This window comes from Mesocricetus auratus, unplaced genomic scaffold, assembly GCF_017639785.1.
Source record: "Mesocricetus auratus isolate SY011 unplaced genomic scaffold, BCM_Maur_2.0 Super-Scaffold_100691, whole genome shotgun sequence".
NCBI classification, from domain to species: domain Eukaryota; kingdom Metazoa; phylum Chordata; class Mammalia; order Rodentia; family Cricetidae; genus Mesocricetus; species Mesocricetus auratus.
The window spans coordinates 3,096,512-3,112,939 of NW_024429267.1; the positions used below are offsets into that span (position 1 = coordinate 3,096,512).

Here is a 16,428-nt window from a genome sequence, read left to right on the forward strand (position 1 = left end):
CAGAATCCACAGGAGGAAAGAGAGAACTAAGTCCTTCAAGTTGTCCTCTGACCACCACACGTGTGCCATGCCATGCACGCACATACACACACACACACACACACACACACACACACAGTGTGCCACGCCCCATACACACATGTGGGGGGCAAGGACAGAAAGAGAGTGTGTGTAAATAAATCTAATGAAATGTTTTGGGGACAAGGATATTAAAATCGAATAGACAGAGCACTGTTTACATGCAGGGGACATCACGTTGTTTCACCTAGGAGACTTTAAGGATCAATGAATGGTCCAGGCGTAGTGCACATCTTTAATCTCAGCACTTCAGAAGGCAGAAGCAGATGGATCTCTGTGAGTTCAAGGCCAGCCCAGTCTACATGGTGAATTCCAGTTCAGCCAGAGCTACATAGTGAGACATTGTCTCCAAACAAAACAGAATCAATGAAGGGACTATTGAAATTAAAAAGATCAGCATGCCAAAATTGACAGCTTTCCTGAGTGTAAGCACAATCAGAAAACGTCATAGGAAAAAGAGTGACCAGAACTGTCAGATGCTTAAGAAAGACAAACAGGATCACTATGGAGGTGACTCAGAAACTTAACTAAAACACTCTTTAAAAAAACATAATAAATGGGTGTGCTGAAATCTTGGAAAGAAAAAACACTCAATTATCAGTACGCTTCTCAAAATATGAGTTCCAGTTGAATGTAATTACAATCAAACTATCCAAAAGATTTTCCACAGATGTTCCTAAATGGATTCAGATGGAAGAGCAAATGCATGGGAAGAAGCCAGTCAAGGAAACAAGAAAAAGAGGAGTGTAGTTTGCGCATCATTTGTCAATATGTACATCATAAAACATAGTGGTGAAAACTGGTGCGTGCTTAAGAAAAGGGAAGGAGATACACAGAAAAGAGTAAAGGGTCAGAAAAGCGATTCAAGTGTGGGCATGGAGTCGGCATATAATAAGAATGGCTAAATGGGAGAGGGCTGAGTGTGTAACTCAGTGGTAGAGCGCTGGTCTAGCATATGCAAGACCCTTGGTTCAGTCCCCAGCATTGGAAAACAAAAAGTCAGTGGAATAAAGACAGAAAGAGTCTTAAAATCATTAGTGAAGGGTCTGGAGAGATAGCTCAGAGGCTAAGAGCACTTGTTGCCCTTGCAGAGGGCTCAGGAATGGGCAGAGGGGCAAAGACAGGCAGATCCCCGAGATAATATGGATGTTAAAATAAAAGAAAGAAAAAGAAACAGCTAAGAAAATACATTATGCCACTGTACAAAGATGCATGTAAAATTTATTCAGCATTATTTTATGTATTTCCTTCCAGTATCCATAAATATGATTGGTCTAAACAAATGAAAAAGCTAGGGCAATTAGCTCAGTCAGTAAAGTGCTTGCTGAGTTCAAGCCCAAAAGCCCACTGTATTAGTTACTTTTCTATTGCTATGACAAAACACCATGGTCAATTTACAAAAGGAAGTGTTTATTTGGCTTAGTGTTTCAGAGGGATAGAGTCCATGATGGTCAAGCAAAGGTATGGTGGCAGAAAGAACTGAAAGCCAGCGCCTTGGTCTGCAAGTAGGAGGCAGAGACAGAGACTAGAAATGGCATGAGTCTTTTCAAACCCTAAAGCTACCACCCCCTGCCCCCCAAAACCCCCACCCTCTAGCCCCCACCCCCGGCAACAGTGCTGTGAGTTCATGAGTGCGGTAGTCCTATCGTGTTCAGAAGACACAGCTTCACTCACGTCCTCCCTTTCTCCCTGACCTTTGCTTCTTATCATTTTTCTGCCCTCTCTTCAAAAATGGTCCCTGAGCCTTGGGTGTGTGTGTGTCTGTATGAGAGAGAGGGGGGGGGGAGGGGGAGAGAGGAAGGGAAGGAGGGAGGGAGAGAAAGGGAGAAGGAAAGAGAAAGTCCATCCATGGCTGAACATACCACTAACACTTATTCTCTGTTAACCACTGCCCACTAAACAAAGAAACTTCTCTAATGAGGTCTAAGAGCTGCACTACCATCTGGGTAGAGAGATGTAAATTTGGAGGGCCGTTCAATAGTAAAGCTCATTTAGCAGAATAAGTAGTATGTTCATTCCTAAGACAGTGAGTTCCCCAGCCATGGGTTCTTAGCCAGATTTACAGTATAGGAATGCGTTTCCTCCTATAGAATGTACCTTACACATACATAGTCAGAAAGCAATTAGTTACCCCTATAACATTAGTGCTACTAATGTGCCCATGGGCATATCTTGCCACAGTGGTCATTATTGTAGTTCAGAGATGGGTAAGACTGATGATGTCATCTTCCTCACAGTGGCCTCGATAGCACCTTCTCGTACTGTGAAAGCTAGCCAGCAGGGAGGAAGGAAGCTTCACGGTTAACAACAACTTTATTGTTCCATGTGCTGGGATCAATTTGTGTGGTATGTCCTCCAACAGGGTATTACCATCAAGTTTTGAGCATAGAATAGCCTTATTTGGGGGGAGGTCTCAAGCAGATTTTTAACTTTAATATTATCTTCTTCTTCCTCTTCTCCTTCTCCTTCTCCTTCAAGACAGGGTTTCTCTGGGTAACAGCCCTGGCTGTCCTGGAACTCACAGAGATCCTCCTGCCTCTATCTCCGGAGTGCTGGATCTAAAGACTTGTACCACCATACCCAGCTGCCTTTTTATTTTTTATTTTATGTGCATTGGTGTTTTGCCTGCACATCTGTCTGTGTGAGGAGGTCTCTGGTACTGAAGTTACAGACAATTGTGCGCTGTTATGTGGGTACTGGGAATCGAACTCAGGTCCTCTTAGCTGCTAAGCCATCTCTCCAGTCCCCAACTTTAATATTCTTTTAAAAAGTATTAAATATATTTATTTTGTGTGTTGTGTGTGGGGGTTACTTTTCATGGCACATGCGTGGAAGCCAGAGGACAACTTTCTGCCATCAGTTCTCTGCTTCTACCATGCAGGTTCCAGGGACCAAACTCAGGCCACCCATGTTTGGTGACAAGCACCTTCACCCACCAAGCCATCTCACGGCCCGAAAGTCTAATATTAGTCTGAGCTATACATTACTCATTAGGTTATTTTTAAAATTACAATATGAAGTATTCAGTACAAGGAAAAAAAGGGGGGGGAGGAAATGTACACGCCTGTCTCTAAAGTCACGTTTATGGATGATCTTATTGTCCCTGTGTTTTATTTTTTCATTTCATTTTCTGTTCTTTACATGTTTCTGAATTGACACTCACTTTACAATCAGCCATGAAAAATGAGGGAAAAATAATGACGTTTTTAAAACTCACTGTCAAATTCAGTCTTGAAAACCAGTGTGCTTGTCCCCTGCCCCCAGGACGCCCTGACATTTAGAAACAATAAAAAAACAAAACCAAAAAAAAAAAAAAACTCCGAACCCACTCTGAAGCACCATTTAATCCTATTACTCCCTGGACCTCTTGCAAACTAGGGGATGATCCCTCTGCCTCTTTAGAATAAATCCCCCAAGGTCATGGGGCCGCCAGTTACAGGGCTGAGATTCCCAGGCCTGTGCTCCGCCCCTGCGCCATCTGGCACCCCTGAATTTGATCTAAGCGACAAGGCTGGAGACAGCCAAACATTCAGACACTCACAACCTTGTCCTTCACAGACGATATTTCTCTCTTTAGGGACAACACACCCCGCCAAGCCACTGCCCCACTCCGGGCCTCAGTTTCCTGCAAAAGACGGGGTTGTGCTGCCCCAGCTACGAAGCTCCTGGACCAGTCTGTTCTCACGATGCTTCCTCCAGGACCCTACTGCTTCTTGCTTGCTCTGGGACGCCCACTGAAAGGCCCTTCCCAAGACTGCCATGAATTCACTTGTCGGGTACTATTGAGCAAGTCGGTAGCAATAGGCAACCCAGATTTTTTTTTTCCCCAGATGGACAAACGGAGATCCGGAGCACTTTCACACACTGCAGAGGAGGGCGAGCGGATCCTTGATGTTTGCTTTGTATATTGGGATTCTGGGAAAGATTTCCTTTGAAACAAGGATCTGAAAACCACATAGACCAGAGGACTTTCCCTAGCCCCCTTCCCAGGGTTGACATTTTCTGTGAGCGGTGATAGAACCCTGAGTACCGAGCTGAAAGGATAGAAAAGAATTCCTGTGTTGGCGCTCCCGCCCCACTCTCCCCTGGAGGCTGAGCTGCTGGGATCAAAGGGGCTGAAGTGGGTGCCACTCCATGGAATTAAGATCTGAGATGCCGGATAAACCCAGCCGCCACTTCTGGGTCCTCCTCCCACCTCCCGTCACCTAGGCAACCGGGAGGGGCCTTGGGAGCCTGTTCCTCGGTCCCCGCCCCTCGCCACCCACTCAGCCGCCCAAGCTCACGTTCCTATCCCACTCTGCCCACAGCTTTTCTAAATCTCAGCTTCTCGAGAGTTCCATCCCCTCAGCTCTCTTTTCTGAACATGGAAAACAGATTCCAAGCGAGGGGCCCCGACTCGCTAAAATGACCCCAGTTTGCATGAAGAATTTGCCTGTCTTCCTGGCAGGAGCGACCTCGAAGGAACAACGTGTCCAGAGCTCCGAGAGATCTAAGACAAGTTTCCTGCTGGAAAGGCACAGGGCAGTCAGCCTGAACTGGGTCACGGGGCCTTCTAGAATACCCCACCCAGCAAGGCGGCAGGACAGAAGGCAGCGGGTGGCCTGATAAGGGCGAGGAGTTTCTCCTCGCAGAAGTCAGGGCCAGAAAATCCTGGGAGTTATTTTTCTGTGGAAAAAAAAAATTAAGATTTATTTTAGATGTGTGTGTGCGCGCACGTGTGAGTGCAGGTGCGGGATTTAGATCCCCAGAGCTGCAGTTGCAGGCAGTTGTAAGACACCCAGTGTGGGTTCTCTGCGAGAGCGGGTCTCACACCTAACCACTGAGTCATCCCTCCAGCCCTGGTTTTTCTGAGGCAGGGTCTCCATGTATTCCAGGCTGGCCTCCAACTCATCAAGTAGCTGAGGATGACCTTAAGCTTCCCAACCCCTTGCGTCTCAAGAACTAAGAAAACAAGCAGGAGCCACCATGGCTAGTTTTATGTGGTGGTGGGGATAAAATCCAGCGGCCTTGCGCAAGCTGAGCAAATGCTCTACCAATTGAGCTACCTTCTCGCTCCCTGCTGAGTTATTTCTACCACCAGGTAACCAGGGTATAAAGATCAGGAGGAGGTCCGTAGGGGTCTTTGTAGAGAAGCTTTGATGGATTGGAACCTGAAAATTACACTGAACATTTGAGGTAAAGATGAAGATTGAGTTGACCCGGTAAATCCTTAAAGTAATCCTTTAAGAGGCAACTGGGGCCAGACTGGCCGTGGAAGCTCACACCTGTAATCCCAGCACTAGAAAGGTTACCACAAAGGGACTGTTAGGTGGCTGGGGCTTGCCTGGGTTGAATGAACATCTTGCTTTGTTTGTTTGTTTTGTTTTGTTTTGTTGTTTTTGTTGTTGTTGTTGTTTTTTAGTTTTACGAGACAGGGTTTCTCTGTCGGTCCAGCCCGGCCTCGAACTCACAGAGATCCGCCTGCCTCTGCCTCCTGAGTTTGTTTTGTTTTTGACGTAAGATCTCACAAGTGTAGCCGAGGCTGGCCTGGAACTTAGAACAATCTTTCTGCCTCAGCCCGGTGAATACTGCTGAATGCTGTGATTACAGCCACGGATCCTGGCTCTGAAGAGGAAGCCAGACAACAATTCCGTCCTAGTTTCATTGCTGTTGCTGTGATAAAATTAACCAGAGCTAAAGAGCAACACGGGAGAAAGGGTTTGTTTGACTTAGAATTCTAGGCTATTCTCCATTATCGTGCAGCAGTCACCGAGGCAAAGAGCTAGAGAGAGTGGGTCACATTCCATTCCCGGTTAAAAGCAGAAAGAAACGAGCACACCCACGCTACCTGCCTGCTTTCAGCAAGCTTCTTCAGCTTCTACACTGCAAGGCCCAGTCTAAGGTGTGATGCTGCTGCCCTGGACTGGGCTGTGGATCGGAGTGCTTGCTTGGCTTAGGTTTAAGCCACAGAACCATTTAAAGCTCCATATGGTAACACACACTTGTAATCCCAGCCCTTGGGAGGTGGAGTCAGGAGCATCAGAAGTTGACTATACATCAAGTCAAGGGCAGCCTGAACTAAAAAAAAAAAAAAAAAGAGTCAGTATTGCTGTCATTGGGCAAAAGGAAACCACAATACAGTAAGAAACAATTTCACACATATTTTTAAAAAGAAAATAACAATGTTGTTGGAGGTATGGAGAAACTGGAAGCATCATTCATTGCTGGTTGGAATGTACAATAGTGCAGCTACTATAGAAAGCAATTTGCTAATTCATCAATACTAGACTATCGTCCAACCATAGGAAGAAATGCATTGAAATTTTAACATGGTGAGCTTTGAATATATCACACTAGGAAAGGAAAGCAGACCCACAAGGCCACATATTACATGATTTCACTTAGTTTATGTGTTTCGATTAGTTCAACACATAAAAACATAGTAGAAGCAGGAGAGGTGGCTCAGCAGCCCTGGCTGTCCTGGCAGAGGACTTGGGTTAGGCTCCCAGCGCCCACACAGTGGCTCAAAAGCATCTTAAGTCTAGTTCCGGGAATCCAACAGCCTCTTCTGGCCACCAGAGGCACTGACTGCATGTGGTACACACATATACATGTAGGCAAACACTCATACACATAAAATAAAAACAAATAGATCTTTTTTTAAAAAAAGATATAATGTAGATGAGTGGTTTTCAGGGGCCAAGGAGGGGCTCTGGGGGAGGCTCTGCTTAAAGGCTTTGATATTTCCTACAGAGCTGGCAGAAATACTCTGGGGCTAGATAGAGATAAATATTATACAACATAGTATAGATGGAGGTAGCTAATGGTGACATTTATATTATGTGTATATTTTTACTACAATAAAAATATGTTTGTTTGGAGGGCAGGCCGGTGGTGGCCCACACCTTTAATCATAGCACTTGGGAGGCAGAGGCAGGATGATCTCTGTGAGTTTAAAGCCAGGCTGGTCTATAGAGCTAGTTCCAGGACAGTCAGTGATACACAAAGAAACCCTATCTTCAAAAACCAAAAAGCCAAAAAATTTATATATATATATTGTATGTGTATGTTTGGAACTGGCTTGATAGCCCAGATCTGTAATTCCAACACTTAGAAGGCTGAGGCAGGAATATTTCAAGTTTAAGGCCAGACTGGGTTACATAATGAGACCTTGCCTCAGTACCCCCAACAATGAATTATTTTCCAAAAGAACATTAACTCTTCAAAATGTATCCCCCTCTCTCCAGAAACTGATTTTGTTTTAATGGCAAAGCTACTTTATCTAAGTAGAGGGTTAAGCAGACTCTTCATCTTGAAAAAGACAAAAGTGGCAACAGGAGACATCTATGTCCCCTTTCCTCCACCTGAAAGTCCCTAAGGTAATGGACAGTTTCATTTCTTAGGGTGTCTTTGGTCTTGAATTGTGTATGAGGGGGTCTGTGTACATGTGTGGCTGGCGGTGGAGTCCAGAAGGCTTCAGATCCCCTGGTGCTGGAGCCACAGGCAGTGGTCAGCAGTGGGAGCAGCCTTGGGTCCTCTGCAAGAGCAGCAAGTGCCCTCTTAGTCTGTTTTCTGTCGCTGTGATAAACACTGTTACCAAAGGCAACCTGGGGAGGAGAGAGTTTATTCAGCTCACATATCCCATGCCACAGTCTAGGCAGGAACCTGGAGGCAGGGACTGAAACAGAATCAGAAAAGTGCATACTGTCTTCCTTCCCACGGCTTATCCTTATCCTGCATGCTTCCTTCCTTCCTTCCTTCCTTCCTTCCTTCCTTCCTTCCTTCCTTCTTTTTATGGGGGGATAGGGCGGCATGTGTGTTAAGACAGGGTCTCTCTGTGTAGCTCTTGCTGGGCTGTAACTCACTCTGTAGATCACACTAGCCTTGAACTCAGAGATCTGCCTGCCTCTGCCTCCTGAGTGCTGGAATCAAAGGCGTGAGTCACCATACCCACCCTGCCTGCTTTCTTATACAACCCAGGACCTGCCCAGGGGCGGCATCACCCACAGTGGGTTGGATCCTTCCACATCAATTCACATGTCCCCTAGACTGGTCTGCCCTACAGGCCTATCCAATGGAAGAATTTGCTCAGTTGCCTCTTCTTGGGTAACTCTAGCTTGTGTCAAGTTGGGAAAAACAAAAAACAAAAAAAACAAAACATGACCAGAGCATGTTCTTAGCTGCTGAGCCATCTATCCAGCCCCCTGGATAGTTTCTGGAGTGACTAGCCCAGACCATCTAGATCCAATGTGCTCAGGCATCAGGTGTTAGAGGACTGCTTGGATGGACTATCCACCAGTTGGAACGGCCATCTGGGTTGGCGGCCCCACTAGAACTTCAGAGGTCTTTGTGGGATTATGTGCAGAGCCTGCTGAGCTCAACACTGGGTGTCATTCTTTGAAACGATGGCCAAAGCCAAGAAAGATGGCTCAGTGGGTGAAGGCTTTTGCCACCAAGTCTGGCAACTCAGTTGAATCCCCAGGACCACATACCGAGAGGAGAGAACTCACTGGTGGGAATTGTCCTCTGACCTTCACACACAAACTCTCGTATGTGGGTGTGTATGAGCGCATTCATACACAATGTAAAATGTAACAAAAGAAAAAACAAAACAACAAAAAGAGAAAAACAAGAATTAACTGATCCATTGAGAAACCTCCAGGGGATGCCTGTGGTTGGGGAGGAGGTAGGTGTATTTAAGGGTTGGGGACTCTGGAGCCAATCTGCCTGGCTTTGCCTGCTGGTCTCAAGTTTAATAGCTACTTTCTAGAGTTCTGTAACTGCACATCAGGGATTAATAACACTACATCTGGCATGGTGGTGCTGTGAGGGTTAGTCGTGTTAATTGGTATAAAGAGCTTAGAACAATGCCTGGCACATAAAAGCCCTCAATAATTCATCTTGCATTTACACTAAAATGACAGTGGTCTCATCCATCATTTGACTTGGTGCAGTGAACCTTATGGTGGATTATCTCTTACTAAAGAGGGTCAAAGAGATGGCCTTCACTATGACATGCTCTTCACCCTGGCTTCTGCAGTGGGCATAGCTGTGACTCCCAAAGCTTTTCTCTTCAATGTTGGTGCAATTTGGGTCCCTTTTACTTTAGTATTTGTGTGTGTGTGTGTGTGTGTGTGTGTGTGTGTGTGTGTGTGTGTGTGTGTGTGTATGCTCTATGGGGCATTAGATTCCTGGAGTTGGAGTTACAGGCAGTTGTGAGGCACCCAAGGTGGTTGCTGGGAACCAAACTCTGGTCCTCTGGAAGAACAGCAAGTGCTCTTAACAATTGAGCCATCTCTCCAACCCCAGAGCTGACCTGGACAGCAGCCTCTACCTCCCAAGTGCTTTTATTATAGGTATGTGTGTCATTGCACCCAGTTTATGTAACTCCATTGCCAGCCTGCCTCCTTGCTTCCATTACATTTATTTGATCAAAGTAAGGTCACCTGCCACACCGTGTCTCCTGGAGGTTTGTGTCTTGGACTTGGTGAGCTGCCTTTTCACAGTCTAAAACACTATTGCACTAGACTCTGTTTTCTCTTTTAAACTCTTCAAAGGGAGGGTCATTTCCCTTGTCTTTTTGCAGCACTGGCTATTGAACCCAGGGCCTGACCCTGGCTAGACAGGTGCTTGGCTGCTGAGCCCACCTCCATGTTCCCCTTTCCCGTTTCATGTGTTACATGTTTTTGCGCACTCTGCCGTTCACATTCTGACTTTGTTTATGGACTCTTTGGCCATCCAGAGCTTTAAATGTTTTATGGAGTCACATATATTAATTTCCCTTTCTAGCTTCTGGATTTCTTCTCTTCCCACTCCCCTAGCCCCATGCTAAGCTCTCCATGCACTCCCGGGGGACAGCAGCTGGCAATAGATGCTATCCTTGAACCCAGCTCTGCCTCCCGGGTCAGCACCTTGGGTTTTTTCTATCAACACTGTACAATAATATCTGGGGCTGAGAAATATTACATTGTCTCATAAGAACAGGAAGAGAGGAAAACACGGAGGTGGGGGACTATCTGAAAGGCTGCGGGAGAAAGATGGGAGCTGGTTGTTGGTTCCAAAGGGTGAGAAAGCAAAGATAAGGACGAATTCCATGACCTTGACCTGACCATCTGGAATTCCTGCTAGCTGATACTAAGTAGGAGTTTTAGAGCAACAATGTCTTGAAAATGAACTCCATTTAATTCTCTCTTCACCCCCCATCCCATTTTATTCTTTATAAGCCCTATGAGTAGCTGTTCCCTCTCATATCTGAGAGGCAATATAATAACCTACTGCCAGACTAGAAAGGAAAAGAAATGAAAAAATAGGACCTTAGCTCTAAAGTATGTCTCATGTATGTGAATTTTAATGTATGTTCCAGGCACCAGAGATCAAATATGTGACATATAATCTATATATGAAAGTTAGAATGCTCTGGCTAGTGTTTGAGTTCATTATTTTTCCTTAGTTCATTCCTAATTTTTTCCCCTGCTTTTGAGACATGATATCACTGTATAACCAAAGCTGGTCTTGGTTCTCCTGCCTCAGCTTCCTAAGTGATGGATACAAGTCTCTCTCTCTCTCTCTCTCTCTCTCTCTCTCTCTCTCTCTCTCTCTCTCTCTCTCTCTCATTTTGTCTTCTGAGACAAACCCAAACTCACTATGTAGTCAAGGTTGACCTTGAACTTCTGGTCTTCCTCCACCTGCTGAGTGCTGGGATTACAAGCAAGCACAGTCCCACCGGTTTATGTGGTGCTGGGGATCGAACACAGGACTTCATAAATGATAGGCATGCACTCTACTGAGCCAAACCACTGCTTTGGGAGCAGCTCATGAAATGTCACTGTGTAGCCAATGGTTCTCGGGTGTGTTTCTTGCATCCACTCCATCCATGGTGGCAGAGTCAAATGGCCAGTTTTCCTTGGAAGGAACTCCACCCGCCCATTAAGTCCTCAAGAGGGAAATAAACTGGTTTTCAGTGCTGACTCCTTCTGGCAAAGTGCACAACTACAAGATTTGACACCTGTCTTCCCAGTTACCCTGAAGTTGTTACACAGAGAAAATGGAAGACAAGACAGTACTTGACTACAATTAGCCAAATGTTATCATTCAGCCAACACTTACCTGCGACCTTCCAAACAACTGAATATAAGAATCCAAGACGCAGTCCAGCGAGATGGCTCAGTGAGGAAGGGCACCTGTTGCCAAGCCTGACAACCTAAGATGCTCCCCAGAACCCACACAATGAAAGTAGAGAACTGATCCTTGCAAGTTGTCTCTGACCTCCACACCCATGCCATGACACGGGTACATCCCCCACACACACACAATAAATAAATAAAATGTAAGAAAAAAAAGGATTCAAGAAGCTACCTATTGGAGTCATTTGGTGCCAGGCAAGCCTTGACTAATGCTTGGGGCTCAGGATGAGCGTGAGCCTTAATGGTATTAAGGTGAATTCTAAAGACTACTCAGTAGACAAGAATAGCCTGATTTTTATTACTGGTCTGGCAGCACCCCCCTCCCCCTTCATTGCATTGACAAAAATCATCTCCGTGGGACATCTTGTGTAATCTCTGTTCCGGCCTCCGACTTTTCATGCTGGGTCAGCAGCTATCCGGGACATTTCAGGGACTTTGAGCGTAGGATGTGCTCCCGGCATGTGTTGCCAGTCTGGAAGTCAGAACACGTGTTTGTGTTACACACCCATCTTCCTCAATGGCAATGACAGGTCATGGTTTAAACCTGTCATGTCTTCCAGAGGATCCTGTGGGTGAAGGCTTAGTCCCCAGCTGGGAGTGCTATTGAGAGGGGATTAGCTAGGAGGTGATTCTATGTTACTACAGAGTGAGGGCTTCCTAATTCCCAGCTTCCTCAGGGAATTATCAATTGGTAAGTGCACAGCTGAATAGATTGTTAGAATGCAGGGCCTAGTGGAGGAACAAGGGCACTGTGAGGGGGGGTGTCTCTGAGGGGTACATCTTCTCTCTGAGCCTCTTGTCTTTTATGCTTCCTGGATAACATGAAATCCACAGTCTTCCTCCATCTTGAGCTCCTACCAGAATGTTCTGCCTCACCTTCTGCCCTAAAGCAGTCCAAAACCATGAGCCAAGATAAATTATTTTTCTCAGACACTTTGTAACAGCAACAAATCCAATTAACCTGGAAACTGCATTTGCACCTGCTGTCATAAATATAGAACCTACATGGCCTCCAAGCCCAAGCTGCTGCTAAAGGCCATGTCTGAGTCCCTGGTCCTGCTGCAGCTGAGGTCTATGCTGATCTCCATGGCCACAGGGTTAGCTACCCCTCACTGACCACTGCAGTAGAAGAGCTGGTCCCACCCCTCACCACAGTTGTGGAAGAGCTAGCAAACAGCATGGGTGTAGAAGAGCTAGCTTTACCCTTTGCCTGAGGACTGACCAAATCAGCAGCCAACCGGACCCATCCCAACATCTGCCCTGTCTATGACCTGCTGGAGGGTGTCAAGGGACTGATCCTGCGGAACCATAGCCGAAGGATCTCCATGACTCAGGGCAACAGTTGGATATCCAAGAGGAGTTTAGGCGAGGGTCCAGGATTGATGGTGTACTGGAAGCCAAAGACCTTGAACCAGGCCAACAACTCATTGCAATCAGCATTTCCAAGTAAAGCTGAGTGGACAAAAGGGTATACTTCTTAACACACTGCAACTCCCATGCTAAGACAAGTATTCAAGACAAGGTATTCAAGAGGCAGAAAAGTTGGGGGAGCAAAGTGGGTTTTTTGTTTTGTTTTTAATTAACATTTTCTTTAGGTGGGAACACTATGGGGGTGAGGAGCAGATATGGAGGGACTTGGAAATGAACAGGATTGGGGTGCATGATGTGAAACTCCCAAAGAATCAATAAAAGATTATGTCCAAAAGAAAAGATGCCAGGCAGTGGTAGTACACACCTTTAATCCCAGCACTCAGGAGGTAGAAACAGGTAGATCTCTGTGAGTTCGAGGCCAACCTGGACTACAGAGAGAGTTCCAGGACAATCTCCAAAGCTACAGAGAAACCCTGTCTCAAGAAGAAAAAAAAAAGAGAGAGAGAAAGAAAGAAAAGAAAAAGAAAACATAATACAACAAAATGAAAATTTAATTTTAATGAAGGGACTGGAGAGATGGCTCATTGGTTAAGATGTTTGCTGCTCTTCCAGAGGAGCTGAGTTCAGTTTCCAGCATCCACCCATGTTAGGGAGCTCACAACCCCTTATAAATGAAGGGACCAGCCTCCTGTTTCAGCAGCCATGACAGGCAAATGTGCTCTTCTGACCTTGCTGATCCTGTCCTGGTCAGTAGGAGGCTAGGTATCCTCCTCATGGCAAGGAACCAATCAGAAGTTAGCTAGTGGAGCTATGCTTTATGGGTCTGGGTGTTCTTTACAGACAAGTGCACAGCAGTGATGTGCAGAGCATAGCAACAGCCCTGGGAGGGCCATAACAACCAGTTGACCAATCAACACAGGGCAGGCAGGTCTTCCAAGCCTGGAAGCGCACCAATACTGAGACTATTGCATACCCCTAGATACTCCTCTTATGCTGCCCTAGAAGATCCCTGCCTTGTATTTTCTCGGGGTCTTTTTCTCCAGCCATCCGCTACGGTGGATGGATAAAAGGCCCGACCTATCGGGTTAGCTGGTTAAACAACTTCAATAAAAGACTCTGTTTTTGCATCAAAATGGGCCTCTTGGTGATTTTGGGGTTCAGAATTTGGGCACAACAATAACTCCTGTTCCAAAGGATCTGACACCTTCTTCTGGCCTCAGAGCATACCTGTACTCACCTGCACATACCCACATACAGATGTACACATAATTAAAAATAAAGTTTTTAAAAAACAAGTAAAGAATTTAATGAAAAAAAAGTCTACGTGAGCAAATATGGAGCATGCAATTGTTAAGAATGAAGTCTTCTCTCCGTGCTCACTGGCTTCCTGCTATTAGCTAATTAGATGCATGGAAATCAACAAGGTTCTTTTCAACTTGGTAGCTGGGAAACACAGAACTAAACCCAGCCCTTAGCTCCTGAGCCTCTGTCTGTGTAGATCTCTAGGAGACTGTCCCACAGTCCCAGTCCATACTTAGATTTGCTGAAACCCATAATGCTTTTCGAGGCTTGCTGCTCTTCCAGAGGACCTGGGTGTGGTTCCCAGGGCCCACAGTATGTGGCTCACAGCCACCTGTAACTCTAGCTCCAAGGGTTCTATCTGGACTCTGGTACTCAAACTCACCGTGTGCATACCCATATACAGACATACACACATGTATGAAGCATTTATCTAAATTGTTCTATTATCAATAAAATCCAGGAGTCAAATATCAGGGTTAACACTTGATAGATCTAAGAAGCAGCGGAAGAGTGACCAGCTGTCCTTCTCTCTACACTTCCCAGATCAAAGAGAGAGCTAAATCTCCAAACCCCTCCCTTCTCTTTCCTGTGTGGCTTCTCTATCCATATTACTGGCTTCTCTATGGCTAATCGCTGACTCCGACCCCTGACTAAGGTTAACTTTATTAACAGCCTTGGAGTGCCACAGTGATCAAATATCCCGTGTACATAATTTAAAATTTAAATCTTTAAAAGATAATATATTTGGAAGTGTCTATGGTAATATTTTTACTCATAGGTAGCTTTGATACAGTAGTTATCCCTCTAGCAATTTGTCCTGGAAATACCAAACATTGATTGCCCAATATAAACAACAATAAAAAAGTTATAGCTATGTCAGTGAGGAGGCCTCGGCAATCTTTGGGGCCTCGATACTAGATCAGTATTTATCCCTAGCATCTGAATGGACTTTGGGAGCCCATTCCTCATGGAGGGATGCTCTCTCAGCCTGAAAATATGGGGGAGGGCCTAGGCCCTGCCCAGAATGATATGACAGACTTGGGAGACCCCCCATGAAGGGCCTCACCCTCCCTGGAGAGTAGAGTGGGGATTGGATGGGGGGTTGGGGAGGTTGGTGGAGGTGTGGGGGAGAAGGGGAGAGAGAAGGAGCTGGAATTGATGTGTGAAGCAAGCTTGTTTCTAATTTAAATAAACAAAAAAAAGTTATAGCTAAACCAAATGTCCATCAGCAGTGTGTGTTCAAGTTGTTGGGGATAGGGTCATATATCCCAGGATGACCTTACACTTTTCATTCTCCCGTCTGGGTTTCCTAAGTGCTGGGGTTGTGTGTGTGCTCTACCACACCTCGATTATTCGGCACCGGGGATCAAACCCAGGTCTTCATGGGTGCTAGGCAAGCATTCTACCCTTACCCACATCCCCACTCAGGCTAAGTACATTTTGCTAATATGTTCAGTAACTAAAGAGTGAGTAAAACTGTACACCTTCTTCCCCTGCTTTCTGTTGCTATGACAAACACCCAAACTGGGTGATCTGTGAAGAGATGTATTTGGCTGAACGTTCAGAGAACTGTGCAATCCAAGACCATCTTCTCAGCATTTGCTGTTACAGCATGGAGGAAGGCCCACATGGTGTGCTGGCCCAGGTTTCTCTTCCCTTTTGACAAAGTCAGCATGGGATCCCACCCTTCCTTCTGACCTCATCTGATCCCAATTACTTCTTTCAAATACCATTAACATACCATTTTAGGGATTAAATTTCCAACACAGGACTTTTGTGGAACACATTCACATCATAGGGAGCTAGCAAGTTTACTGACAAAATAAAGAGGAACCACCCTCAAGCTGTTCCTCCCTCAGGACCTTTACTCTGTTTTGTATATATGTGTCTATGTATTTCACATTCATTTATTTACTTATTGATTGTGCTGCATACATGCGTGTGTGTGTGCGTGTGTGCGTGTGTGTGTGTGTGTGTGTGAACCAGCACGAGTGTGCATTTGCCACAGAGTGCATATGGGGTCAGAGGTCAGTTTTCTCCTAGAATTCTACTATGTGGGTTCCCAGGATAGAGCTCAGGTCATCAGGCTTATCAGCAAGAGCAATCAACCACTAATCTGTCCCACTTGTCCCATCAAGACCGGCTCACACTCCTTTTAAAGTAATAACCATGGGTTCCAATTGTGCTGTCTGCATACTTCTGATACAGTTCATCCATTGGGGCATGGTCTATCCAACAGCAGCCACACCCTTAAAGAAAGCTGGTTCCCTGGAAGCCATGAACTGTCCATAACTCCTCAGTTGAGGTGGAGTCATTTTTCATATTCTTGTAAGTTACTAAAGATCTCAGTGTGTTCCATCTGGGAAGGTTTTGTCCATTAGCATTTACAATTTTAGAAATGAAAGCCGAGATATTTTCAAAATGTGTGTTTATTCAGTTATTAAAATAACTAATAGAGTCTTTACATCTCAACATAAATCACATCCTTTTAAATAAAAGTTAACTTAGTGAGAAG

At 45.4% G+C, this 16,428-nt stretch overlaps 1 long non-coding RNA gene across 1 annotated transcript in view; it reads left to right on the forward strand.

Moving 5' to 3' along the window:
* Positions 1–4,769, forward strand: part of LOC121137589 — a 32,476-nt gene extending 27,707 nt beyond the window's left edge. The window contains exon 2 of the long non-coding RNA XR_005874886.1: positions 3,656–4,769. This is a non-coding gene — a long non-coding RNA (uncharacterized LOC121137589). The remainder of the gene's footprint in view (positions 1–3,655) is intronic.
* Positions 4,770–16,428: the final 11,659 nt, after the last annotated feature.